Source organism: Equus przewalskii, chromosome 7, assembly GCF_037783145.1.
Source record: "Equus przewalskii isolate Varuska chromosome 7, EquPr2, whole genome shotgun sequence".
In the NCBI taxonomy this organism is placed as follows: Eukaryota; Metazoa; Chordata; class Mammalia; order Perissodactyla; family Equidae; genus Equus; species Equus przewalskii.
This window is the reverse complement of record NC_091837.1, coordinates 65837482-65864466: the sequence shown is the minus strand read 5'-3', so window position 1 is coordinate 65864466 and position 26985 is coordinate 65837482. Positions and strand designations below refer to the sequence as shown.

At 40.0% G+C, this 26985-nt stretch overlaps 1 protein-coding gene and 1 long non-coding RNA gene across 6 annotated transcripts in view; one reads left to right on the top strand and one right to left on the bottom strand.

The window, feature by feature from the left end:
- SETBP1 (SET binding protein 1) overlaps positions 1-26985 on the bottom strand; it is a 360544-nt gene that overhangs the window by 59276 nt on the left and 274283 nt on the right. The gene's annotated exons all lie outside the window — the stretch shown is intronic.
- Positions 18743-26440, top strand: LOC139084555 (uncharacterized). The gene is made up of 3 exons (XR_011542029.1): positions 18743-18880; positions 18993-19240; positions 26073-26440. It is a non-coding gene; the product is annotated as an uncharacterized lncRNA (long non-coding RNA).

The following is a 26985-nucleotide window of genomic DNA, read 5'->3' as shown; positions in this document are numbered from 1 at the left end:
CATCCCAATGATACTGCCATTGCTCAAATGTTGCTGGAAGTTTGCAGCCGTTAGAACCAGACAGTGAACCAACCAACCAAGTCAGTCTCAGGATCCTGTAATAACCATAGATTGGGAACTAAAAAAAATACTGATTCACTAGTGGTGTGTACAGAAGATGAAGATTTCCCCTGACTAAGAATATGTAAAAGAGAATGCACCAAGGTGTCTGCAGGCAATTCCAGACATATTCTGAAAATTCTTTGAGCAATGGCAGCTTGATGGAATGTGAGGTATCCTCTTGAGACAAGGACCTATTCATCTGGCTTAGTACATATCAGTACAGTTCTTAAATGGATTCATCTTATTACTCAATACTAATATCTCATATATATCAAAGTACTCATCCTTCCCACCCCAACAACCCAAGTCTTTAACTACCAATCCCCAAAGAAGTGGTGAGAGTTAAAGCCCCCAGTGTTCTAGTCTTCAGACAAATTTCCAGGGTCCCCTGAGGTTCACATTTTCAATTGACCCCTTAAAACTGGCCTGAAAAGGTGAAAAGAACCAACACCTTTCCACGTAAAGGAAAGAAACTCAATAATATCTCCTCAGTTGAGGTCACCGCTGAGTTCTGAGTACTGTGGAGAAGGAAACACAACATGCCAGCAAAAACTGGAGGCTACAGGTACGAGGATGAAACCACCCACACAAGGTAATCACCAGCAGCACTTAACATTTGGCACTGCCCTTGGAAACGTTTATAGGCTTAAAAACATAATTATAAAAGACAGAGGGTATGGAGAGAGAGATGAAGGAAAAGAGAAGATGAATGAAAGAACTGTTCCATTCCTGGCCGCCATTAATAGCACTGAATTATAATAAATGCCAAGGGAATAGGAAGAACAGTATTGAGACAAACACTAAATTCCAGGGGAGACCAGACCTGTGTTTTAAAAACAGGGCCATGTGCTTTGGAAGGAATGCTGTGTGCTTAGTCTTGTTTATAACATGGCAAAGGATTCAAGAATGTAATCTGTTCCTCTTGACCAACAAAAAAAAAAGATTCGCTTCAACCCTCACCCTCCACCACTCCTTCCACTTGCTGCCCTGTTCCGATACCAGATCTGAAAGATGGGATTCTATAGTGAATTTCTGGAATGCTTGTTTTGGGCCTGTCTTTCATCAGTGTAACTAGATGATGGGATGGCTTTGTTTTTTCTAAAAGAGATCCATCTGCGGAAGTGAAGATTTTCTGAGGGAGCTTTTCAGACTTGTCGGATCTGAGGTATTTTTAGGTAGGTTTTTTTTTTGAAGCAGGAGCTCTGGATAACGCACAAGATCTGGAGACGGAAAGAGGAACATCTCCTCTACTTCTGTGGGGCCAAAATCCCGCCCTGGCTTCATCCTGTCTTGGGCAGCTTTCCTGAGAATTCTCAGAAGGGGTTAGCTGAGAGTGAATGCAGTGCAGAGAAAGAGCATGGATCTAGGGGTCTAATGTCTTTTCTACCTTTTCCTAGTTGTGCCATCTTGGGTATATTACTTGTCCCTCCTTAGCCTCAGTTTCCCTAACTACAAAAGGAGAATAGCAATCTCTTCACTGAAGGGGTTTTGTAAGTCTCAAAGGAGAACACATCTGTAAAGCAACTTGCAGTAGGCCAGCACACAAGATGCAAGAAAATGTTACTTCCTTTCCCACTGCAGCTCCCTTGGAGAATGATGGGACCGGGAGTGCAGAGTTGGAAAAGCTTATAAAACACATCTGTCCCAGCCTCCTCCTCAAAGAGGAGTCTCATTTACAGCATCCCTGACAGATGGAAAAGTCAAACTCTGCTTGAACGCAGGCAGCGATGAGATGACAGGCTCCCCACCTCCTGGAGCAGTCCGTCCTGGGTGGACAGCTCTCCCTGTTAGAGAGCTCTTCCTGTGAGCCAACATCCGCCTCCCTCTACTTTCACTGATGTAGAATACTGACATTTAAAAGCAACAACAGAAACAACTAACAATTACTGTGCATTTGCTTTGTACCAAACACTGACCTAAGAGCTTTTCAGGTATTATCAGATTCAATCCTCACGACACCCAGTGATGTGGGAGTTAATACTGTCCACATTTTATGAATGGGGAAACTGAGGCTTTGAGTGGCTATGCCACTTACCAAAAATGTGAAAGAGCTGAGACTTGAAGCCAAGTCGGTCTCACTCCCCGTTCACGCGGCAGTCCCTGGGATACACTGCTGTTTTTGGTAGCTGGAGCATTCACTGCCGGGTTGGATTCAGAGGAGGTGCTCAGTAAATGGAGAGTGAATGAATGAATGAATGAATGCACACATACTAAAGAAGCATCCTATCTGCAAAGGGGTCAGGACCTGGACTGTTGCAATCTTCCTTTTGTGGGGGTCCTTCAATACCTCCTGGCCTCATCTCTGTTGTTCGTGCTGTCTTTGTAACTCAGCACCACATTTAAGTGAATAAAAGTGTAAAGCATGTACTCTGTCTAGTGTGAAGTTTCCTAGGGGGTGTGTGTGTATTTTCATATACACATAACTCCCACTGGGCCTCCCAGATCAGTCATATAGAGTTTCAGCAGTACTTTAGTTACTGTTTAAGGTCTTCGCTATATTTCCATACTTCTTTGCCTTTTCTTTTCTTTTGTAAGTGAGAAAAGCATAAGATGGAAAAGCTGTAGAACTCTGAGAGGTGTTCTTATCAAGTTAAAACATACACGTATATTTTTAATTTCAAAATTACAGTCATGTGTCACTTAACGACGGGGACATGTTCTGAGAAATGCATCAGGAGGTGATTTTGTCATTGTGCGAACACCATCAAGTGCGCTTACACAAACCTAGATGGCAGAGCCTACTAAACACCAAGGCTACATGGGACTAATCTTATGGGACCACCGTTCTATACGCGGTCTGTCATTGACTGAAACGTTGTTATGTGGCACATGACTGAATATTTAGTAAGACTTAGACAAATAAATTTTGAACAAATTTGGAGGGAGGGGGCTTTATAATGATCCATGGGGCTCTAACTGTTATCTCCAATCCTACCCTCGACCCCTTCACCATCACCCCCTAACCTCCTTGCCTTATTTCCAGTCAGGAGCATGTACAGAAGACCTCAACCTGTGGGCTGCTGAGCATCCTGGTTGCTCACCGAAGCTCCTGCCCGGCCTTGGGCCTGGTGCACATCCCTGGCTCTTGCTTTTCCCTTGTGACTCTGCTTCTGCCAGATGACTTGATTCTACTAACCAAAGTGTGCTCACGTCTGTCCAAGTCCAAATGTCTACACTGATTCCCTAATAACTAAGACCAGCCCCCTGTGTCATTCTCTAAGGACGATGGCGGTTTTGGCTCAGAAATCTGGCCTAGGTGTCCTTCTTACTTAAATTGGATCGTTCTTGCTTAGCCACCGTCTGAGACCATTTGTTGGCCTTCACGCCAGCAAGGAAGCCAGAGTCCAGTGCTAGAAGAGCAGGCAGGCACACAACAGGTTATTGTCATATAATGTAACATTGGACTGTGGACAAAAGAATAGTGGTAACTATAATCTCTGGTTAAAAAAAGAATGACTAACAAGCCTTTTGTGTTTTGCTTTTTTTTCTTTCTTGGTTAAACGTTTTAATTTGGCTGTATTTAATTTCTCCATGATCAGTCACGAGCTCTTGATATGAAAACCTCTAGACTGTAAGCTACTAGTGACAGGACCTAACTATTAACTTACTGGTTTCATCGTCAATTACTCAGCATTACATGATACAGAATTATGTCCTCAAAAATATTTTGTGTGATGTTGGGGGCTGTGCATACACAGACAAATTGAATCAACCAGTATGATATGGATTAACCAGGTCAGCTAATTTTAGCAATGCAGACAAACTAATAACTATTATTTTCCGGTTTATTATGGAGCATTCTTAAAAGGGGTTGCCATGATTTACCAGTTAAGTGGTTTTAACTTTCTTTTTTTTTTTTTCTTTGAGGAAGATTAGCCCTGAGCTAACTACTGCCAATCCTCCTCTTTTGGCTGAGGAAGACTGGCCCTGAGCTAACATCCATGCCCATCTTCCTCTACTTTATATGTGGGACACCTACCACAGCATGGCTTTTGCCAAGCGGTGCCACGTCCGCACCCGGGATCTGAACCAGCGAACCCCGGGCCGCTGAGAAGCGGAACATGTGAACTTAACAGCTGCGCCACAGGGCCAGCCCCATGTTCTAACTTTCTATCCCATTGTGCCTATGTAAAAAAAAAAAGCCCCAAGTTCATGATCCATTAACATCTACTAAAATAATGCAAGTGATGTGGATGCACACTGCACATGTCCCAGAGTTCTTTTCAGGTATCAATTAGTAGATAATATTAAGACTGCAGACTACTCACCTCCCCACCCACTCATACCACATAACATTTAAAATACTGAGAATAATTTAAGAATAGTTAAAATTGCATTTTTGTACTTTGAAAGTATCATTCTTATGCTAAGTTCTGAATGCTTCTTTAAATGTTTAATTAATCAACAATCAGAACTGACTGGAAACTTTTGGTTCTCAGCATGAGTCAGCCACTGTAGGGCTCAAAAGGAGTATGATCCATGGGAGTCCTGCTCTGGAATAACTGATAGTCGGGTTAGGCAGACAGAACTCGCCCTTAAGATTCTCATCAAACAACTTGGAACCATGCAAAACTAGATCTTGTATTGATAATCAGAGTTAGAATAGTAAAAAAAAAAAAAAAAAAAAAAAAAAAAGGAATGATTTTTCCAAGCTATAGAATAAATAGTGGGAGTTGCTTTGTTTAGGAGTGAGGCCTTAGGCAAGGCTAGAGATATAAGGATATTCAGGATTATTAATTGTTTATTATATAAGAATCAGAAGATTCTGTCCCCAAATATATAAGGTCAACATTAACAGTTTAAGATATCATTAGCTCTGATTCAGCTGGGTGCCTGGAGATCTCTTGTCATGCCTTTTTTTCTCATCAAGCCATCAAGCTTGAGAAGTCACAGTGGTAGAGTAACAAGTGTTTTCGGTTAGGGTCATTTTAGAACTACTTCTCATAAAACAGCAGTAAATAATATTGTTATGGAGTTCTAGTGCCGTAGGTGGGTACACCATAAACCAACATCCCTGTGGATTTACTTCCCTGTATCCAACCTTCCCCACCATTATCCCCAGTGCTTGACGTTAGACTGCTCCATGGCACAGACCAGAGGGCAGGAGACACATTGGAGGGGGAGCGTATTTCTGAGCATCTTTCAATTGAGGCCTAGAGAGCTATCTGCAGATCTAGCTGTATATGGAAAAGAAACGGCAGTCGTTTAGATCAGCGCTGGAAGCTGTGAATACAGTCAATATGTCTACTGAATGGTACATATGTTTGACTAGAAACAGACACATGGATTTATGTGTATACAATTTCAGTCTGTGCAGGGCAAGTGAATTCTCTGGGGCCCTTCATGCTCACCACTCAACCTTGAAGAGAAAACTCTATAACTGACCCCAAGTAAGGAAGAGGCAGCCACAGAGTCGTCAAATATGGAGCAAGTTCCCGGAGTAACTAGAGACTCCCCTGTAACTGGGTCATCACACAACTCGTGTTTTCTGTACCCAACTGGGACTGCTGGAAATGCCCCAGTCAAGGAGTAGCTTAGTCTCGGATTCCAAGTCCCCTCTCCGCCCCTGAAATACCACACAGACCTTCTCACCATAGTGCCCACCCGCACCACTGGCCTAGCTTCTTCAAAGCCCTGAAGAACTGTAAAGAGCTCCATCTCCCTTCCTTTTAGCAGGGCCTGCTAAACGGCCTCTCGCTGCCTTTTGCGTGTGGTGCTAATTAACATGATCCAAGTTACAATATGTGTTAAAGATTCCAGTTTTGTTACTTATTTAATGAGCTTCGTGGGATTTGAACATGAGGCTCAAAGTAGCAGGGGAAACCTCATAATTAGTTTCAATTACAAGAAGTTCCTACGCATTAAGACTATTTGATGAATTGCAGAGGGAAGGAACTACCGACCAGATACAAATCACTAATTTTGTTGCATTTATTATTATACTTATTTTCTTCCTAATTAGTACTGATTGGCTTATGATCCTAATTAATGCAAAGGAATTTGGAATGGTATACAATGGTATGGCTTAGAAGATGCCAGCATGTACAACTGCTAAATTATTGCTAATTGTTATTTGCATGAGGCCTGGAAGACTAAGTAGTGCAATGCCTAATTAGCATTAAAGATATGGTATCCATTTCCAATTTACACTAAGGCAATGGAGATCAAATCGTTAGCTTAAAAAACTCAACCTTTAGATTCCAAGAATTGCACTATTGTATAGTGACCTCCACCTAAGGAGAGACTGTTTTTTCTTGTCTTCAATTGCATCTTGCCAGAGCTTGGCTAGAACTTTGCTAAAAAGTTACGCAGGAATACCCAGCATCACACTGGCAATGGGCTGCAGTACTTAAGGATTGGAGCTGGAAGCCAACTGGCAAAGAGGCCGAGCATAAGGCCTCAGTTTGTTCCAGCACTCAAAGTGTGTGTGCCTGCTGGAGAGTGGGGTCCTGAGATGGCAGGCTTCTGGGAAGACCTAAACCCATCCTGAAGTCATGGTGACTATGAGTGATGCCCATACAGTACTAGGCATGCCTATTCTGTAGATCTGGATGATCACCCAGCATCACAGGGGCAGATGCTGCTCGCCTGATGCGGGTTGCTGTGAAGAAGAGAACAAAGAGAAGGTCCTGGAACAGAGAGACCTAAATTTCAACTCGTAATCCAAAACCCCCTCAAGTAGGCCTGCTCATCCCTGATTACACCGCTTTCTTTATGGCAAATGTTGCCTCTCGTTCTAATCTGCTCTCGCCTAGTGAGTGATGGGGCTCCTAGGAAACACTCGAGATACACCTTTCGGCTGAGAGCTGCCTCTGCTTACTCTCATTATTTCCGCACCAGAGTTTTTGCCATTTGGCCTTTTCCCCAGTCCCCCTTCTTCATCTAACCCTTCATCTTTCTCGTTTTCCCCTCCGTCTTCTCCTTTGCTTCTGCTTTAATCCAATCCTCCATGGAAGGTAAAGGAAGAATATTGGAGAAGGAGCCAGAACACCTGCCTGACTGGACTTTACAGGAGTCATCTCACATCTTGGGACCTGAGCTTCTCCATCTCATGACCAGAAATGCTGACATCTTCTGTTCTATCCCTTCCTCACAGCCGTGCTTGGAAGCTCAAGTGGATCACACATGCGAAAGCCCTTTGGAAATCAGACAGCTGTGTATAAATGGGAAGGATTCAACCATTTGATCTTCATAGATAGAAGTACCAGTGCCTGATGGAGTTAAGTAGAGATGGTGAGCTTCCCTGTTCCACTATGGTGTTGACCCACACACAGAGTCATCTCCCAGAGGGGACGCTAGAGGTGAATAAAGCCGAGGAGAGAAGCTGGCTTCTGTTCAGGACCATGAACTCCACACAGGAAGTTCCTCTTCTCCACAACTTCTGAGTACCTTGTACACTGAGAGGCCTGATTTACTGACAGTCTGGCCCACGGTGAGCAGGCTCGGTTTCTGTAATTCTCTGAGAGACTGTTTTGGGAAGACTCTTCATCTTCCAGGTAAACATTGTTCCTGGCCATCAAGTTTTATTTAAAGATGTCATTCTCTGCGGCCTCATAAGTATTTTATATTTTTAGAGAGAGAAATAGAGAGAAAAAGTAACAAGGATAGAAGCTACTTGATGTTTAACATAACACGAGCTCTGTATTGCTTTTGGGGGCAGCTTCATTCAAACTTCACTATGGGATTGTTGAGTTTTGATTTCTCAAAGTTGGGAAAAGACATTCTCCTGACCAAGATCAGTTCAAATCATTTGGCAAGGTTATATGTGTGATATAAAAATGTAACATAAAATATATACAATTTTCCTAAGAAAAATAGTGATTGGCCATAGGAAATTCATTATTTACTCCTTTTTTTATTAGTTAATAAAATAGCCATGTTAAGAAAACTTGATGCCACATGCTTTAGGTAAATTTTTAAAATTCTAAGATATATCACACCTCATACATACAAAGCATATACATATATATTCCATATATGTATGTAAATTTAAACTGCATACATTATATGTGTAATTATATATGTTGTGTATATATATATGTATGTATATGTATACTTAAAGAATGTGCTCTCCATATGTTCACTTACAAAATGTAAATAACACAGCCAGTTATGTACTACTATCCCGCTTATGACACAAAATATTGCCAATACCTTTGACACTCCCATGTATGTCACCTCCACCCCCAACATAGTGGCTTTGAGTGAACTTGGAAAAGGTCCCCTTTCCTTCAAGTGGAGAGGCTTGGAAGTAGTTTAACGGACGAAATCTTAGCTCCACTCACCCTCTTGGCTAGATGTCCTTGTGCAATGAGCAAAAATACAAAAGCAACCCTGCCCAACCTCCCCTCCTTTGCAGTTTTATCATTTATATATATGGATCCCTAAACAATATATTGTGTGTTTTTTCATACTTTTAAACTTGATAGAAATAGTCACATGTTTTTCTTGGTCAACATCCCATTTCTGAGATTCAACCAGACTGACATGTGTAGATGTGCCTGGCTCATTTTCTTTGCTAATAGCATGCCTTTGCACGAATGTCCTACAATTTATTGATCCATTTTCCTGTCGATGGACACCCAAGTTGTGTCCAGTGGTTAGTTATTACAAAAAGCAAAAGCACCCTGGGAGAGAACTCCGGTATTTATTTTCTATGCCTGTGTGCAAGAGTTCCTCTAGGTGTAGTTGTTTACCAATGGAACTATTGGGTAGTAAGATATGGAGACCTTACATCTTTGCTTTTACTATATAATGCCAAATTGTTTTCTAAAATAATTGTGCCAACTGATTCTCCCACCCACAAGGTATGAAGAATTCTCATTGCTGGACAACTTTTCTAACCCTTGGCATTATCAGATTTTAATTGATGCCAATCTGGTGGATGTGTCTTTAACTTTCTTTTTCCTGATTACAAACGAGGTTAACATTTTTTCCGTGTCCTCTTACGTGAAATGCCTTTTCATGTCTTTTATCCAGCTTGTTTTTTTTTCTATCAAGTTGCTTGTTTTTTTCTTATTTCTTTCAATATTCAGAATCCTCCTCCTTTGTTGGTTATATGAAACACAAATATTTTCTCAGTTGATAGGTTATCACGATCTTTATAATGTCTTTTAAAAAACACTCTTTATTAAGATAGATTTATCAATTCTTTATGCTTTGCACTTTTTGCCTCAGGAAATACTTTCCTCTTCTGAGGTCGTAAAGTATTTTGTAAAAGTTTAAAGTTTTATGTATCACATTTAATTATGTAATCCATCTGAAAGTGGGTTTTATGTATCTTAATACTTGGTAGGGTAAGTCTCTCGATGTTTTCTTTTTCTTTGGGAGTACTTTAGCTATTCTTGTACCTGCCATATAGGCTTTCCATATGAGTTTTAGAATTATCTTACAAAGTTCAAAAAATCTGCTTGTTGAAATTTCGCTTGGAATTTTATTAAATCTATAGATCAATTTGTTGAAAATTGATACTTTTATGATAATGAGTCTTTCTATCCATCAATGCATCTCTTTCTCAATTTCATTTTTTAACACATTTCAATAAGCCTCATTTTTTAAAATGAAGTCATACACATATTTTGTTGAATTTATTTCTAAGTACCATATTATTTTTATTATAAATCTGCATCTCTAGATCCCAGCAACAAATAGAAATATACATGAAAAAAGCTTTTCCATATTTATTTTGTAACTTTCAGTCATTATATTTGTATTAATTTTGGTAACTTGTTCATATATTCTTTCTGGATTTCAATGTAATCGTATCATAAGCAAATAATGACAGTTTTATTTCTGCTTCTCCAAATCTTATACCTTTTATTTCTTTACTTTCCTTATCTTGCTGGCTGAGACCTTTAACGCAACTTTGAATAGAAGTGGTGACAGCAGACATCCTTGCCCTGTTCCTGATATTAAAGGGAAGGCTTTTAATGTTTCACTCTTAGGTATGATGCCTACTGGAGGGATTTTCTTGATACCCATTATCAGGATAAGGAAGTTGCTTTCTATTCTCAGATTACCTAGAGCTTTTGTCACAAATGAGTGTGGACTTTTATCAAATGACTGCATCCATTGAGATAATCATCTGGCTTTTCTCCCTTGTTTTGTTAATATGGGGAATTACATTAATACATTTTCCAGTGTCAAATCAAAGCTGTATTCCTGAGTTAAACCAAACTTGGTCAGAATGCATTCTCTTAAATACATTGCTAGATTAGGTTTGCTAGAATTTTGTTTGGAATTATTATATCCTTGTTTATGGGTGAAATTGGCCTGCTATTTCTTTATTTCCTTATTATTCTCATTCTGTGTCTGTCTGATAGTGACTTAGGCTGCATCTTTGGGACAGTGCCCTCTTCTATGCTATGGAGGAACTTGTGTAAAAATGGAATTCTTGGTAGAAGCAGCTGAAAATCTTTTGGGCTGGCTTTTATTGAGAAGATTTTAAACTACTGATTTAATTTATTTAATGATTAAAGAAACATTTGGGTTTCCTATTTCTTCTTGAATCGATTTTGGTAAGTTATATTCTTTTCTAAAACTGTGCATGTTTCATCCGAGTTTTCAAATATGTTGGCACCTAGTTGTTCATAATATGTTAGTCTTTTCACCTCAATGGCATTTGCAATTGTAGACTCTCCATAATATTGTTTTTTGTCTTTCCTTCCTTCTCTATTATCTTTCTTTGCCTTCTATACTTCCCTCCTCACTTCAATTATTATTGCCATAAATTCACTAGTTTTATCACTCTTTTCAAACAAAGTCTGGCTTTGTTGACCCTCTTTCTTACATCTGTGTTTTGTATTTGATTGATTTCTGCTTTTATCTTTATGATTTCCTTTCTTCTACTTTTGTTGGGTGTATTCATTTAAAAAAAATTCTTATTTCTTCATTTGCATGGTAAGCCTTTCTTGTTTTAGTCTTTTTGCCTTTTTTATTTTCTAATATAAATCTTTATACTTATAAATCTCTCTCCAAGAACCAACCTAGCAGCACCCTACAGGTTTTGATATGATATTTCACTAATACTCTATTCTAAACTTTTGACCCATGAGTTAGAGGTGAATTTTATAATTTCCAGTGATCTGAGGTTTTAATGTTACCTTTTTGTTACTGAGTTTTACTCTATTGCCTTTTCCTAGAGAATAGGATTCCTATGACATTGATTCTTTGAAATTTGTTGTCAGTTTTCATTATTGCTCTATGTGTGCTGTGCTGTACTTTCTAATTAGCTGGATGTGGCATTTATGTATGTTTGTTAAAATGAGATTGGCAAGTTGTTTTTCTCCAATTTCCTATATGCTTACTGAATCTGTTTTTGTTTGCTTGATGCATTACTGAGAAAAATTTGTAAAAATGTTCCATTCTGAGATCAAGTTTGTCAATTTCTCTTTTGTCATCTTTGCTTTATGTAGTCTTAATCCAAGTTATTATATACATACAAGTTAGAATTTTTAAATCTTCCTGGTTTTAACTGAAAAATGTATCATTAAGGTTGGGTTATGACCCTTTTGACCACCAATAGCTTTTTTTTTTTTAAACGAAAACTTGTTAAATGCTATTTTGGCTGATATTAATATGTTAGTACATCAGCTTTCTATTACTATTTCTCTGGTGTATTTTCCCTCTACCTTTATTTTCTGTCATATGTTTTCACATATTTTAGGTATATGTCTTATAACCAGCATATTTCTGGATTCTGAATTTGAAGATCCAACTTGATCTTTTTAAAGTTTTGGTTTGCTGTGATTACTGATTTATTTGGATTACTTTGTGCTTTATATTGTACAATTTTCAGTTTCTTATGTTTCTTCCTTTCTTGATTTATTTTTGTCTCCCCCCCAACTAGTTTGTAAGTTATACCTTTAATTCTATTTGTTTATGGCTACCCTAGACACTCTAAAATTCATATTTAATGTAATAATGTTGAAAGTTAATATTGTTAGCCTTTTCCAAAACAATAAAGTAAACTTTGAGTGTTTTAACCTTATTACTCCCAAACATTTATACTATAATTATCCAGGATTTTACTTCTATCTTCTTCCTAAGAGTGAAAATTAGACATTATTTTATTGTTTTGTATGTTTAAATTTATCCACAGGTTTTCCATTCTCTCTGTTCACTATATCTTCTTACATCTCAGACCTTCTTTTTGGGAGAATATTGTTTTCTTTTTGAAGTACATACTTTAGCAATCTCTTTAGGGAGAGTCTTATCGGTTGTAAACATTCTTAGTTTTGTTAAACTTAAAATATCTTACTTTCGTTTTGAAAGATTGCATTGCTGTGAATACTTTTCCAGTTTGACAATTTATTTTTCTCTCTGAACTTTGAAGATAGTTTTCAGCCGTCTACTAGATTTCATTGTTACTGTAGAGAAGTCAGCAAAAAGCCTAATGGTTGTTTTTGTTTGAAAGTTATGTATCTTTTCCTCCTGGCTGCTGTTTGATTACAGTGTGTTTACCTTGAGTTGTTGTTTTTTTTTTTTCTCTCATATAATCCACATAGAATTTCTTGTGCTTTCTGATTCTGGGGATCCATGCCTTGCATCAATCCTGGAAATTCTTAAGGCTGATTCTTTTCCTTATTCCTTCTACTATCTTTTTTCTTTGCCTTCAGTAAAATATATGGAAAACCAGCTCTTTATCCTATGATTCTCATGACCTTTGTTTATTATTTTCAACTATTTTCTGTCTACATTATGTATTGCTTCTTTGGACCTATCTTCCAATTTAATGATTCTCTTTTTAAAAAGTTATGACTAATTTGCTATATCATCCATCAATGTGTTTGTAATTTAAACTATTATATATTTCATTTTTAAAATTTCTATTTGGGTAGTTTTCAAATCTACCTTGTCATATTTCATAGTGTATTGTACTTCTTCTTTTGATGCCCTCCAGTATGTTTTCAAATATATTCAGCTTATTTAGTTTATATATGAGGTTGATTCACATTTTTGCAGATTCAGTGGGTCTAATTCTACTCTTTGTTATTTCTGCTGACTTTTATAAAGCTTGCTCTCTCATGCATTTTGCATTATGATATCTTATTATGACTCATGTTTTTGGCATTTTATCTGTGAGAATTCTTTGAGTCATGGTTTCTAAATGCATTCTTCCAGAGATGATACACACTTACATGTGCTAAGTGCCTAGGGGTTCCACCAATCCAGGAGCATTTTAAACTAAAATTTTAGCTTGGTCATTTTCAGGTCACAAAGAAAGTATCTATTTTGGCCTTCATTCATGTGAGAACTGTCTTGGGGTTAAGGTCTCTCAGAGGTGACTGACTGGTCCATCCAACCAGAGCAGAGACAGGCAAGATTCCTCTCTCCCTTTGGAGTGGGTTATATTGTAGCTATTCTTTCACTGAGAGTTTTGTCTTATGAAATCTAGCCTTTATGAAGGGAGTTCAGATCATATCTCCTGCATTGCATGGACACTACATTTGTCTTCTATTTTCTATGTGCAGCCCAATAAAGCAAAAAGTCTGGACATCCAGAGACAGGCAGATGTCCTCAGAAAGGCTGTCAACTTTAAACTACCTATCTCTCTGTATTACTGTATTCTGATGAATTTTCGCTTCTAAGAACCTCTCCTCTCCACCCACATATCAGCTGGATATGCATTTAAAAGACATCTTTTACGCTTCATTCAACTTTTAAAAGTTTTGTATCAGAAGAGTTTTAAAGTATATCTTGTCTGCTATATCTTGAAAATAGAAATTGTTTTTGTGACTTTAATTTCAAATGTTAATACACAGTGATCCACGAACTTCTCTCCTTTATCATCACTTATTTTTTTTTAGCCTATTCACACAATCTGAATTTCAGTTAATTAACTAAAGATACTATGCAACAAATAAATTGCAGCTTATTTCTGAAAAGCAATGTTTCACTTGTTTCTATAAATATATCCTATAATGTAGAATTTTAAGCCACTTTTCTTTCTAAATCCGAAAACAAAACTTCTGAATGTAGCATCCATGTTCCCTCTTTTCCAAATCACATGAATGTGTATACATTTCTATTTCTCCTACAAAAGGGTTTATAATTTTTAGCAGATTCTAAAATAAGTGTAGAACCTTAAAATAAAGGTTAAGAATTGTTTATCTTAGAGGAATATCAACAATGAGAAAGGCACACATTTATAGGAAAATTCTGGAAACTATGTCTGGGAAAAGGGAGTGAAAAATATCCCATGAGAAACAGTATATATAGCTATATCTATCTATATATGTCTGTCTAACTGAAGATTGATTTGCCTCTTTACACAGAATTAACACAAACACATGCCTACACTTTTATATATGCATGCACATGCTACTCTGTTAAAATGCAATTGTAAATGGGAATAGACACTGGGGTTAACAATAATAAATTTGTTTTAATTATCTGTATTTTTCTACCACAAGCTTAAGGATACCAAACTGCTCATTCTTTACTGAGAGAACCAAACCAGTCATTGCTGAGAAAACCCGGACACCACTCCTGTCTATAATGGGTAATTCTAAACTAACATTACCCATCTTGACCTCCCGCCAGACTTGACTCCAAGTGATTCGGCTGTTTCCATAAATCACAACTTCTTTCCAAAGACAAAGATATTTCAGATATTCAAAAGAATGTGGCAGGGCTTTGAAAGAATTTCCAAGAGAGCTCCAAAACTTTTGAGCAGACGCAGCTGCAGGAGCATCTGTGTTGTCTAGTCATTGCTGGGCATGCAACAATCTTTGTTGCAGGGCTTGGGTGCCAGTGGCTTCATGAATCTCAATGCGTTATAGTAATTTTATTCCCGTATATCTCAAATGTCATATACGACTAGACAGTGGTCAGCAAGGAAACTCTGAGGGCTGTTTAGCAGAAGGACCTTTAAATACATTAGTCTATGGATGTGTCTCTGGGCTAAGGAGACATGGTGACATCTCAAGGGGCAACGCCCACCAGGATAAGATGTTTGGTCAGGAACACTAGAAGAAGCAATATCACTTTACAGTTGTTCCTCGGGTACTCTGTGGCATAATGTATATTTTTCTTGCTCATTTTAACACCAAAAGCCTAGAAATGGCCTGTTCTTTTCCTCTGGCAACAAGACTCTAAAGGAGTATTGTATACTCTAGTTCTCTACTCCAAACATTGTTTTTAAAACAGAAAGTTTTATGTCAGCTTCTCCTGCAGGATCTCTCTGGCCATCACTATAAGCCTATGAGAAAATCATGGTACTTATGACAATGTAGCTGGTTAAAGGTTGAATAGTGAAAATGAACAATGGAGAATCCATAGCCCTAAAAGCTGATTAAAAGTAACCCTGCAGATACTAAATGGTGGATTACAGAGTGATTACTGACAAATTAATAGACTGGCACCTAGACACTGTAAAAACAGAACAGCTGTACTGTAGATTTAAATTAAGACCATTTAGGAGAAGAAAAAGAATCATCACACAATAACTGTGGCCTGCGCGAGAGTCATACAAAATAAATATGATCATGCTCCTGGATGGACTCCACCGCTTAAAAGAGTCAACATTAATAAGTGCATTAAGCTAGAATTATTATTACTGTTCTATCATTACATGCAGGGTTGTCTGTGCCACTTAAAAGAGAAAAGTAAGAAAAGCATAGCTCTAGACGAGTAAAATCTGGACAATGTGAGACTGAAAAAGTTACAAGTTACCCCCAAAATGGAAACAAAAGTACCTGCTGCTTATCTTGGAGGCATTGAGCATTCTCTGCAAATTGAGCGTGGACCGAGCTGAATATGTTAACTTGAAATCACTGCAAGGTACATTAGTAATGACCATAATTAGTAGGCAATAACCAACATGTGTCCACGATGTGTCAGGCACTATTAAAACTAAGTACTTGAGATGTATGACCTCCTTTATCCACAACACACCCTTATGATGTATCATCAGAATGAGAATCCTAACACCACCCCCTTCTCATTGTACATCATTTTGTAGTTATATCGTATATGGCCGTGTGATTCTGCACATTTTATAAGGTAGGAGGGAAGGAACAACCATCTTTTGATAAATGACGAAACTGAGAATCGGAAAAGACAGGTCACTTGTGCAAAAATAGACAGCAAACAGGGATCTACTGTCGTGGTTCTTTCCTTAGGTTCGTCCTGTCATAATCCACTGGAAAAGGGTGAACAGCAGGGGGTTATTTAACCAGGCTGATGGCTTACAGTTGTCACCAAGCCCGGAAGAAGCACTCAAGCTGGCATGGGCTGATGGCCATTTCCGGTTTTCCTCTGCAAGAGGACCAAGGGCTGCTGCAGCCTGAGGGAATAAAGTTAGACCTGCAAACCTGCTCCCACGGGTAGGACGAGGGTGCAGAGGTGAAGAGCACAGCACTGCAGTCAGGCTGGCTTGGGGCAAATCTTGGTTCTACACCCTGAGAGCTCTATCACCTGGAGATCTGCCTCACCTCTCTGGGCCTCGTTCCCCTGATTTACATAATGGGGATAACAGTAGTACCTACTTCTTAGGGCTGGGCTGTGAAAAAATGAGATTATGCAGATAAAACACTTAAAACACTTAGAATAGCATTTAACACTTGGTAAGCCCTTAACAATTACTTATTATTTTAAACATTGTTTAATACCTTTTTCCCTAATCTTATTTTGATACGCACAAAAGCATCCATTCCTATGATTCTGTACATTAAAATTGCTCCCTTCGTGTTCTCCCTCTCCTCGTTTTTCAGTGTTCCTAATTGCGATTTACTCAACAGGCCTGGCTTCCGCACAATCAAGGGTGGACAAGGCTTGTGGGTCTGGAGGCCGAGGGTCCACAGGAAATATCAGACACGGGTTTTCAGCAACTCCTCAGAGAGCCCACATACTGTAATTACAACTATAGTCGTGGGTGAAATGAAACCATCTTGTGACTTTGGGCAAGTCCCTTAATTGCTCTAGGCCTTGGTGTTGTCATCTATAAAATCAGGTGCAGAAATACGAGGTGACCTCAGGCCATGGCCTGAGTTTGCAGAGGAAACTGGTACTGGAGCCACTGACGCCTCGTTAAAGCTTGAAGTGTCCCCCTCAAAGCCACACTCATTTCCAAAGCCTTTAGGGGTAGAGGTTAAAAAAGGTTTTTTTAAGGTAGCCTTTATAAGCAAGGAGGGAATTGTCTGACCTACTGGGAACAGGAATAAAATAAAGGGAAGAGTCACATCTTCGGCTATATAGGAAACACGTAAAACATAGCACTTTCAGCCTCTGTAATTATCTACGGATAACGATTTATCTTATTGCTCATCAAATCTGTTATTTCACCAGAATGGAAACAATCAAAAGTTGCATTGTTGCTTGGTTTAACATGCTTTTCATGGCAAACCTGGAAGAGTTGAGGAAAAAAAACAAGGCAAAGTAGAGCTATGAATAAAGAAAAAAACCCCACTCTAGGCAGGGAATACCCTAATGATATAATAATCACGGAATCATCCAAATTAGATGTGGAAGGATGGAGACTGTGCTCCAGCCCCTTGAGACGACTGTTCTAGAAAGCTAAGGTGTGTGCAGCCTCCCGCCCAAGTCCCCTGCCTCTCCAGGCCGGCTCCCCGCCATATGCTTGCTTCCCAGGCTTTTTGCTTTTATACATTTCAATGATGCTACCATTTTCCTCACCCAATTTGTATATTTTACACCTGTATAGGAAAATGTGATTGGAAGTGTCATTTATCCCAGAGCTGTGAAACCACAAACGGCGATTCACCCTACCAGCAACTTCAACTCACACAATCAGGCAATTGAGAGGCTTTTACTACCTTCAACTCGACCCCACCTTCCCCAAACTTCCGCTTTATGGCGAGTTTTTTATGCTTCCTACAATAAGCCCGCTCTGAATATAAATGCACATTTCCGATGTATATGGCACTTTCGAACAGCGTGACTAGAACATCTTGGAAAGATGCTACAGTGAAGCAAGTGCAAACATAATACCCTGTTGTTTTTATTGCTAATTAGAAACAAAACACAAGTTCGACCTTATTGCAGGCTAATCAGCTATTAAAACTAAGTGCTTCTTTAAAAAAAAAAATCAAATCTGGTTGCCTCCTTTAGATGTGTGAAAACAAAAAAGCAACCAAAAAGAGGCATTTGCTTTAAAATCCTTTCCTTATTCTTCTCCAAGCTGATGCAAATTCACTGAATTGTTCCTCTGTAAAATGTAAACAGGGGCAAAGCTATGGCTGCCATAGTAACCCCTGGATGCTCTTATCTTGGCAAGTCCTGTTATTGTCAGGAAGATGAATTCTAAAACAACTCTATATTGTGCAATCTGCAGATTTTATTGACAAAGGTGTCAAGTCCTGCAGAACTGAAAGTTGTTTCCCTTGTCATGAGATAAATAAGCAGGTTTGCTGGGGCTCTCAGCTTTATTCAATTTGCTTAGATACAAGGTGACTGTAGGCATTGATTCCATGTAAGACCGGATATAGATTTTTTAAGGGAGGTGCATGTCCTGGGAGTTAGTCACCTCTTGAAGCTGATGGCTTTGCAGCCTGGCTCACAGATCCAAAGAGAGAGAGAGAGCCCGCGCGAGGCCACTGGAAACTGAGAGATTATGGTGAGGCGGAGCAAGTGGGCTGGCCAGTTTTCATTGCTCTGCCTTGGGAATTCACAGTGTGGTGCAGCTGGAATTGAGAGACTCAAAGACCATCCAGAAGAGGGGTTCTCGAACTTGAGTGTGTGTGTCAGAAGCTGAGGCGCTTGTTAGAACACAGGTCTCCAGTCTTCATCTCCAGAGGTTCCGATTCAGGAGGTTTGGGTGAGGCCTCAGAATTTGCATTTCAAATAGGGTCTCAGGTGGGGCTGATGCTATTGGTCTGGGGACCACGCTTTGAGAACCACTGGTCTAACACAACTCTTCCATTTCACAGGTGAATACACCGAGGCCCAGAGAGAAATGCTGATTTGTAGAAGCTGTACCCACACAGGCCTAGAAAACCAGTGATTCCTGATCTCATACCAGGGTCCTTGTCATTTCCCTAGAACCACTCTTTGCAGCCTTTCTACCTGCTGCAAATAAACATAACCTGAACCTAGAGATGAGGAAGTTGTTTCTGAAGCTGGTGGCAGGAGTGGAGCGCCTGTCTTCCTGCTGGAAACTTCTATGCCTGCATTCAAGGTGAGCAGCTTCTGTGTCTGAGACAAAGTAAAAGGTCTTTGGAGAGTCCTGTCGATGCTCCCCCTTATCAGAGACAAGGAGAGGCTGAGAGGCTCGAGCTGTTCAGAAATGGACTTGGTTGTCTTACACAGTAATGAGTTTCCAGACACTACACTTTTCTTTCTTAGTGGAGGAATGTGGGAGAAGGTATTTGCGATCAGAGAAGCTATTTGGGGTTGGGTGACCTCCAAGCTTCCTTCTAACTTTGAGATTCTATGGCCTATGAAATTGGCTCTTTTAATACATATTGAAGTAAAAATCTCCTCATTTCAGCCTTACTAAACCATAGTTTGTAACAAGATGCAAGCTGTAATCGAATAATGTTGAGCCCTGAAAATAGTTTACTGTGCAAATTCCTATTTCCTGAGTCTGATTTTGGCAATCAATTTACAAAATACGTGTCCTGACACTTGTACTAAAATATACGCAGTCCCTCCACATCCTCTTAACCTGCTTTATTGTCTTCTCAGCATTTATCGATATCTGAGATTATATTACAGACTTATAGCCTTGCTTTTTATCTGGGCCCACTGAGACCAGAATATAAACCCTATGAGAACAAAATGTTACCTCTCTTAGCGACTGCTCTAACATCAGTGCTCACGTGGTGCCAGGCACACGGTGGCACTGGATCAGCATTTGCTCAGTGGATGAACTCTGAGGGTTCCTTACCTTCAAATTAGCATCTACAGAGGTTTTCTGAGATATGAATTTAGTAACCAGGAAGGAACTACTGTATTTATAAATCTATTAAATGAAGAACATGGATGGGGACCCAACATAGTCACATATTTCTTCCCTGCGCCAAAATATATACAGTAGATGATGTTAAGAAAAGATAGGGAATTCTAAACGGCCATCAAATACACCTAGCTTTGTTTCTCTCAGAGCCTCTCTGTCTAAGAGCCCTTTGTAATTTTTATATCAATGTGGGTCATTTGCTAGCACTAAATTCTTACGGTACAACCACCAGCTCTATCAATATGGCTCAAAATTTCAGATTCATTCAACACACAAAAATATTATACCACTATCTATAATGGAATCATATTGCTTTGTGATCCTCTCCATGGACCAAACTTTACTAAATTGTCTTTGAAATTATGGACGATAACGCTATTTGGAAATTTTTCATGACTGCCATTTTGTTTCAAGATTATGGACTGAGCCTCAAGCTGAGCCTAACTGGGAATGGACACTGCAGTGCAATAATACACTGAATTTCATTAAAGTAAGGCAGCTTCTTTGAAGTCATCCTAGAACAAAGGGCCAAACAAATATGAAAGGCTTAGGGATAAAGTTAAAATCAGGCAGCTTCCAGGAATACAATCCCAAGCAGAAAAACACTGAACATACTGGAGTCAACCTCCTGGATTGCAATGGGAAGCACATGCAGATTTGGGTTGAGTCCGTAAGGGCCAGGATGTCCAGGTGAATCGTTTCATGGAGTTGGTGAGGTAGCATTCACCAGATGGGAGCCCAACCCTGCTGTGGGCTCAATTTGCAGACCAGAACAGCAGAGGTGAGAGGAAAAGCCCACCTGGAGGGGTCTCATAGGCACTCTCATCAAAAACTGTAGAACCAACGAGTTATTCAAATCTGCAGCTTGGTAAGGAGAAAAAGCACCAACTCTGAAGTTAGACAGATCTGGGTTCAAATTCTGATTCAGCCGCTTACTAAATAGGTGAACTTAGACAAATTATTCACTTCTTGAGCCTCAATAGCCTCCCATTTAAAATCAAGATAGCAGATCTGGGGGATGTCATGTACAGCATGGTGACTATAGTTAAAAATACTCAATTGTATGTTTGAAAGTTGCTAAGAGAGTAGATCTTAAAAGTTATCACAAGAAAAAAATGTAATTATTTGAGATGATGGATGTTAACTAAACTTACGGTGTTAATCATTTCACAATATACAGGTATATCAAACCATTAAGTTGTACACCTTAAACTAATACGAAGTTACACGTCAATTATATCTCAATAAAACTGGAAAACAATTGTGATAATAGTGTCTATTATCAAAAGATCTGGGAAAATTACAGATATTTTATGAAAAAAGTCAAATGAGATTGCATCCTGTACCTTTAAAAACATGTCAGCCAACAGCTGTAATTCACGGAATGCCACCGTGGGCAGGCACAACAGGCCAGTGTGGAGGGGACTGAACAGGGCGTGGTAAATACACATCTCCACATCCACCTACAAAGACACACTACGCCTGGTGTCGTCCACTTTGTTAAATGATAGCAACACAGCTTTCTATCTTGACATTCAATAATATCCTCCTTTGAAATTTTGTCTCCTCATCTGTTAAATGGGGCTAATCCTATTTAGCCCCACCCACCTTGGGGGACCTCCTGAGCATCAGGGCAGATAAAAGAGGTGAAAGGTGCTCTGAGGGTGGCAGTGCACATTAGGATTAGATTTCAAATGCTCATTCTTTTGGGCTGTGGTATTTTGGGGGTTCCTAATCATTATCATTACAAGATGTAAGATAAAATGACATTGTTTCCTCTGCAGAGGCAGACACCTCATTACAAAGCCTGGCTTCCAGCTTCTCTCTTGCCCCCTCTTCAGTGGGAACAGAAAAGAAGCCGGCTTGCAATAAAGGGGATGCGATGCCTCTTGAAATCAGGGCCTCTGAGGGTGAAGTTTGTATTGACACTCTTAAAATATGAGCCTGTCTCAGTGTTTTATGTCATCAATTGTGACTGTCAGTTTCCTCTGCAAGCTGAAGAATAATGGAGCTATTTTTACCCCTGCTCTTCCGAAACTAGCATTGGCCCACAGGCTGGGTGCAGCCCCGGCTCTGGTAGGGGGAGGGATCTGTTTTAGGAAGACAGCTGGTTTTATGATGCTGTGTACTTAATTCCAGACACAAGCATAGGGAGCACACAGGACCCTCAAGCTGAGAGGTATGCCATGCCCCTGAACTTTTTGGAACTTGAAGACTGTTCCTCTGGAAGCTAGGGAAGATTTTCCTAATTCACTAGCACTTCTCATTGCAGCATCAATGAGAGGCTCTCTGAGACAGTCTCCTCTCAGCTGGGCAGGCACCTGGCTAAAGCTTCAGGGACGCTAGTGTTTACAGGCCCAATCCGCCTCTGTAAGTTGAGCTTGGCTGCCTTAAGATCTGCCCCAGGTAATGGCATCTTTCTGGGAAGCAAGGTTTAAACTTCTACCACGGAAACATAAAAAGCACAGCGATCTACTAATAAATCAGAAGACAATTAAGGTGAAAAAGTCAATGCTCGGGAAACATCAAGGATCTGAATTAAATCAACATATCAGGATAATTCAAACGCTAGTGCCTGGAAGGCAGCGTTTTATTCACAATCCAATTCATCCATCAAGCAGCATTTCCCCACTCGTGGGCCCTCGTTCTACACAATGATTTGGGACATTTGCCAGCTGCAGCCCGTTTTTCTGGCTGGTGATCATTCTTGATTGAACATTAGCCAGGGTTTATAACCAAACTTAGATTAAGCTTATCTGCTGGCCCTCCCTGCTCTGCTCGTTTTTTCCTCTTTCCCCAGAATATCCTTTGTGCACACACATTTCCTCTATTTCTTTTTCTGTATCTATCCAAAACAGACTAGAACATGTCCAAAAGACGTTTCTGTGGGCTCTTCCCACCTGGGGTCAGAAAGAACACACAACAGTCCACCTTCCTTTCCTGTCTGGGACATCCTTGAAGGAATACTTTTAGAACTGCTTCATTTGATGATTACAAGGAGCTTTTCAGTGCCCCGGCGGTTGGCCCCATGTTGAAGGGGACAGAATGATTTCATGGCTTGAGATAGGAGAAACATCAGCGATAATAAGAGCTGCCTGCACTGATGATCTACTACAGACTAGAAACTCTCATTCATTCCTTGTTCATATCAGCTCTTTCAATCTTTACAGTAAGTCCCAGAATAGACACTATTTTTCCCCATTTTTCAGATAAGCCAACTGAGGCTCAGAGAGGTTAAGTTACATGCTACGGTCTCAGAGCTAGTAAGTTACAGAATTGGAACTCACCTCTGTAAGTTGAGGCTGCAGGTATGTCTGATTCCAAAGATCATTTTTTAAAAATTTTATTTTAACTTCAGGGTCCATGAGCCTCAGAATAACAACAACCCAATAAATACAGAAATACTTTTTGAGTACTTCCTATTTGCCAGGCTCTGCTCTAAGCATCTTGCATGAAGTCTCTCCTTTAATCTTTACATCATATCTCTGATGTAGGATATTGTTATTCACATATTATAGATGTAACAGTTGGGAGATAGAGCACAGAGAAGTCAGTAACTCATGCAGATCACCCAGCTAGTGAATGACAGAGCTGGGGTTCAAATGAAAGCATTTGGAAGCCCGTGCCCCTAACATTTACTAATAATAACTAGGGTGGATTATCTCTCTACTTGTCTTGAACAGTGCCTGAGCCCTGAGAATCTGTACCTGTATCACCATCCTAAGGTCACAGACACAGATGGCTCGCTTGTGTTCTTCTGGACATGTTCTGTGTCAAGAGTAGGCTCAGTGGGGCTGGTAAAAGGCAGATTACTTCCCAACAGCTTGGCTTTCCAGACTTTACACTATTTTTTCCAATCCTAGCTTTTTCTTTGCGGTTTAATTATTTACTCACTCAGGTTCATTTGCTTTGGAGCTTCTTGAATGTCAGAGCTTCAGATCTCAAATGCGAGCCAAGTTTTGGCCTTTGCAACAGCCCAAGGTTAATGCGGACCGCAAACAAGGGGCTCTCCAAACCATTGCGGCTGTCGGTCTGCTGTTCACCCCGCACCTGCTTCCTGCTCCAGCATGTTTCCTAGGTCTTGTGTGAAAGCAGCTTTGACGCCCCAAGGGGCTCTGGTGTATGTGTATATGTATGTATGTATGTGTATATATATATATACTCCTCCCCCAAAGCTTGTCTCACTGCTGCCTGAATATACACAGCCAGTCTACTGGAGGTGGCAATAAGGATTTAGGGAATAAGTCCTCACTGTAGAGGGAAAGTGGAAAGAGCACAGGCTTGGCATCAGGAGGCCTGTGTTCTAGTCCTAGCTTGGCCATTACCGCTTGATCTCAGCCAGGACACTTAACCCTCTGAACCTTGATTCTTTCATTTTTAATTTTGAGGCATTAAACTAGATTAGTATTACCCAAACCATCTTCTGCAGAATGTTAGTATTCCTTGATATGTTAATGAGTGGATTTGGAAAAATAAGAGTTCTGCAGTCAGATAAGTTGGAAATAAGTTCCTCTACGAATGGATTCACATCGCCCTTACATGTATTAAAAGCGACGAGATGTTATGTTGTAGATAATCATGTATTTTTGTTTATTATGATATTTAACAAACTTATTTGATAATCAAATTCTTTTTTCTCACAGAATAACGTTGACCATTTCTTGAGATGCTGGACAATCTGAGAATTAGTTTTAGGATAGCAAGCAGGTCCAAATACAGCATCTTCCACATTCAAACATCAGGAGCTTAACAAATAGTTAATCCATTTGTTAAATGATTAGACTGCTAACATAAGGAAAACTCACAGTATTTAAAAGCGAATCTATTCTCATGTAAGGCAATCAACTGACAAGACAGTAGAATTGAAATCTAAAACCCATCTCTACGGTAAATGGCAAATGAATGGTCCTCACAGGTGAAGTGTCGACAGTGTCCTACATCTAGCAGAACTATAGATGCAGACAGGGTTTATCATTCCATAGTCCCAGGTTCTTCACGATGAGCTTCTTTTACCGTGCAGAAGGGATCTTAAGGTCAGAGATGCTCAAATATTGGATTGGAAGAGAGCTTCTTACCTGGAGCTGAAGATTTCCAACTCTACCTTGGTACCCCTTACAGCTCAGGGTTACACACACAGAAGTTAATAAACAGGAGTTGGTCAAATCAGACTTCAAAAAGTGCCTTTGTGAGATATACACGTTCACAAAGGGCAAAAAACCAGTAATTCCATTTTTAAAGGGAGCCACTCACAGGCTAATTTAGTTTTCCTACTTAAGTGTCTTTGTTTTATTGCTTTTCCCTTTCTCTATGTAGCAGATTTTATATTTGAATGGAAAATGAAATTGATAAAGGGTCTGGGTTGTTTAGGTGAAACTGGTCTGCTCTCGACTCACCTTGCTCTTAATTGTGACAGTTTGGGATATTCTTATTTTATCTAAAAAAGAACAGGTCCTACCCTTCTCCTCTGCGATGTGTTTGTTGTTTGGTTTGGGTTTCATTTTACCAGGTGTTGGTAGATACAACCATCTCACCTGGGCTGTGTTCACGAGGCCACATCAGTCATCTGGGAGGGTCTACCAGATCTGAACAGGCAGAGAACCTCAGTTTAAAACCTCGAAGCCTTTTATGGAGTGAAAGAATCATGGTACGCAAGGCAAACAGTCCTAACAACTCCCTCTCTCGCCCTCTCTCACCCTCTCTCACTCCCATTCTGGAGTTCTATACCTCCTGAGCACAGGTCATTTGAAAGGCCCTGCTCTAAGGCAGAGCTCTGAGAATATCAGTCACCCCACCCTCCACCACCTGCCAGCTTAAATCCTTTGAGTGGTATCCCACAGTGCAGGGACAAGAGTCAAAGCCATCTGCCTGGTGGAGCAGCCCTTCCTTTTTATCTGCCTCTCCAGATCACCCCCAGCCATCCCCCAGCTCTCAATCCGTGGGCAGCCATCCCTAGCATCCTCCTGTCCCTAACAAGACAGGCTGGCTGTATCATGACTCCAGTCTTTTTTCTCATTGCTACCAACACTTAGATCTGCCCTTTCTCTCTCTCCAGCCACCAGGACTTCAGAGCTTCATTCAAATGCCACCTTTTCTGGCCCTCCAGGGAGTACTGACTACTCTCTTCATTTGCCCCCACTGGACCCTGGGCACACACCGTGTCAGCACCAAAGGCATCAATGCTCTTTTCTGTCTCCGTGTGCATCTCTCTCTCTCTCTTGGAATGGCAACCCCTGGAGAGCAGTGACTGGGTCAAAGAGGTCTTCATGTATTAGAGTCCCTGATACAAAGTAGATAGATGCTTAATATATATTTGTTTAAAAACAATCACATGCACTTGAAATTATACTAACACATATATTCCACTATTGAAAACCAACTGGAATCACTGTGTACAAAATATCAAATAAAGGTTGACATACCAGAGGTGCATAATGTGCGTTTAATAACAATAATTAAAACCACTAATATTTATTACCTGATTCTTATGAGTCAGACATTATGCTACAACTTTATAAGCAAACATACTCTCCAAGGTGGAAACTATTATTATCCCTATTTTGGACTTGAGAAATCAGTGGATGTGGTTTCTTAAATCACTTGCCCAAGATCTCTTGGTCTAACCTCTTTGGTCAGCCTCTTTCTTTTCCCAATTCCTTCTAGCGATACCTCACTGCTCTAAATCAGAGGGTGCCCGTCACTTTTTGGCCCGAGTTGGTGGCAAATCCACTGGGGCTGCTCCTGGAGGAGGTGATGTGAGTTCTCAGCTTATGGGGCTGTCATGATCAAGGGAGAGAATGCGCATGAATGCACTTTGCAAAATAGAAGCCACCGTCTCAAAGCGTGCAAAATAACCAGAGGTGGACAATTAGGATTCCTCGACTCAAAGGCAGCAGCCATCGGGGCATTTGCTTGCCCATTTGAACTTGAGTGGACGTTATTTGGGATTTCTCCAGGTGCAGCGACAC